At 35.3% G+C, this 2,725-nt stretch overlaps 1 long non-coding RNA gene across 3 annotated transcripts; it reads right to left on the minus strand.

Annotated features, from left to right (window-relative positions):
- LOC146705690 (uncharacterized) lies at positions 1-2,725 on the minus strand. 3 transcript variants are annotated; one of them, XR_014921396.1, is made up of 4 exons: positions 2,372-2,725; positions 1,309-1,365; positions 708-797; positions 1-619 (listed from the first exon to the last, which is right to left on the minus strand). It is a non-coding gene; the product is annotated as an uncharacterized LOC146705690 (long non-coding RNA). The 3 variants fall into 3 exon arrangements; XR_014921395.1 differs by having other exon boundaries at positions 708-1,365; positions 2,381-2,724; XR_014921394.1 differs by having other exon boundaries at positions 708-1,365; positions 2,372-2,724.

The following is a 2,725-nucleotide window of genomic DNA, read 5'->3' on the forward strand; positions in this document are numbered from 1 at the left end:
TTTCACTTATTACAATTGATTATTTTATTACAAAACATTTTCAAAGTAATACACTTCTGTGTCAATACAACATAAATGAGACATTACAGCAGCCCTTTAATTATAAATGACTAAAAAAAAAAAGTACTTCATGTACATTAACATTAACTTAAATTGGTATCAACTTGTTCAACTTGTCGCAGAATCAAGGAAATGACAAAAGATTTTAATGTTCAACAACAGAACAATCCAAAGCTAAGATTATATGTATTACAAACTTTTCTCAAAACTACACTCATCTAGGACTGCATACAAAAACGTAACAGGCACATCGGAATACTACAGTCCAATTCACATTCGTTTCATGACAGAAGTTTGCACTTAACAGACATTACCCGTGGACTGGTTTAAGCCCATCAAGTTCCAGAAATACCTCTAGAGTGTTCTTTACTTGTTTTGGGTAGCTCAGATTGAGAGTGTATATAAGCCCCATCATTAAGGCACACACTCTGGGCACATCAAGGTCTTCCAGGACTGCTGTTCCTTCAATCACAATTTTAGCGACAGCTGGGAGAGACACTGCTGCTCGTCTGGTGTCTACAATCTTTACCACTTCTTCTGGGAACTGTTGTTCACCATCCTGGCAAGTAGGTAGTTTAAATGGAAACATGTCAGCATTTTATGTGCCATTTAAAAATAAAACACAAAAGAATGCGAGATTCACCTACCAGCTGTTCTCTGAAGAGATCCTCTTCCTTCTCTTTCAGATACACCTTCAGGCAACGGATTGCGACCTCTCTCTTCATTTCCACCGAACTCTGGAGAATAAAAAAAGCAAAACAAAACTTAAACTTACAGTTTATTAGGTGAAAAGTCAAAACTATTACATTTATGTGACTTGCATTGTGCCAAATATTGATTTTAAATATGTTTTTAAAAGAAATAAAGATTTAATCTTTGTAACTTCAATTTAAACTGTTACACACTGGCCTGCTTTAAATGCCCACTTTGCTAGCAATAGGATAAAGTGACTAAAAGTAAATGTAACCTAAATTTCATCAACAGCACAATTGTGCTTTTGATGAATAGGACCTGAATCAGAGAATGACATGAACTATAACTGTAACTGTAACAACTAATTCATCAATACACCTGCGAGGTACATTATATATACTTTCCAGTTTTAGTAGTAGGTGGGCTAAATGTTTCTCAATTAAATTAGGCAATTCCCCAATTTCTTCATCCTCTTCATTTGCTACATCTTCACACAATGGATTTTCATTATGTTCCTCAAGAGGATCATCTCCTGCATTCAAACGACTGACACACCTCTGTATCAGCTCAGGCTTGAAGTCATCCAATGAGTGAGGAGTGTGTTTTCGGTTCCTATGAGAAGCACATGTTCAAATGAGCAGTAACAATCCCAGTACAGGCAAGGTATAAACAGTCCACCATGGCTATGTTTAAGCCTGTAATGCTTTAAGAGCTCATTCCTTCTTGATGTTTCAAACTTGCAAATTTTGCAAGTCCAATGCATTTTGAAATTTACTGCGACCTTTTGTAATGCAAAGAATTATTGAAGCTTTTGAGTTAACAAGCTATTTTAAGTATAAAACCTTCTCTAAAACACTACAATGCAACACTGAAAAAGATTAATCATAAAGACTGAACAAAATTGAATTTTAAAATTGACATCTACAGACTGCAGTTTAAACTTGTAATAAGGTGTCAAATCCAAATGTGCAAGAGAAATTTCTTTTAAACTATTTAAATACCACTGTGGACATGCCACAATCCCACACTTTACATTATGCTTACAATTACAGAAAGCAAATGCAAGTCGTATGCACGCGCGCACACACACACACACACACACAATATTGCTTTTTGGTTTTTTTTTTGCTAGGTCAACCAACTTTAATCTCAGGCAGAATTCCCAGTCGAGCTTAGAACATCAACACAATTGATAGAAATACTTTTAGTCAGGGATAAATTCACCACATTTGACTCTGTCAGTAATTAGTTACCTCACCCGAGACCATCTTGTGGAAACACGAATTTACTCTGACACCATGATAAAAATGCAGGCAGCTACTGACCGGTTAATTTGAACATATACGGGTTCAAATTGAACATGCTCTGCTGTCGGCATAGTCTATCAGCTAACCAAATGTAACCTGACAAGTGACATGTTTTAATTGTATCTGTACTCTTTTATTTGTGAGGAACGTTTGCTAGCTAAAAGAAACGGCTAGCTAAACTTAAAAAAACAACAACAACTCTACTCTGCTAAATTACGATTAAAACCATCAAATTTCAGTTTTTTTTAATATGACATTTTAGAGTGTACAAATATAACTTGTAATTCATCTATTTAGAATTCAGTACTTACTTAACTCACCGAACACAGTCGAGGGCAAACACACCTCTTCTCCCACGAAGCCACAAGAATCCAGAAACTGTTGCGCACGATACGAACATATGCTACGGGGTTGCCCTCGTCTGTCTGAATGGTCTCAATTCAAACAGGAAGGATGTTGAAACTCATTTTTACATGTTACACAAACTTAATATTTTCTGTTGTTGATTGATGACAAAAGTATTTTATTCAATATACTCAAACATTTAAGTTAAGGAGCTGTTTTTTAATTTTTGTGTTGCACTGACTTCTAACATTGATTATTCAACTCACTGAAACGTGTACATGTAGGCAACTTACTTTTTTTAGCAGAAAAATGCTTTTTTG

This window comes from Copadichromis virginalis, linkage group LG7 (assembly GCF_057382275.1).
Source record: "Copadichromis virginalis isolate Kocher_CV1m ecotype Utaka linkage group LG7, C_Virginalis_male_GT1.1, whole genome shotgun sequence".
Taxonomy (NCBI): Eukaryota; Metazoa; Chordata; class Actinopteri; order Cichliformes; family Cichlidae; genus Copadichromis; species Copadichromis virginalis.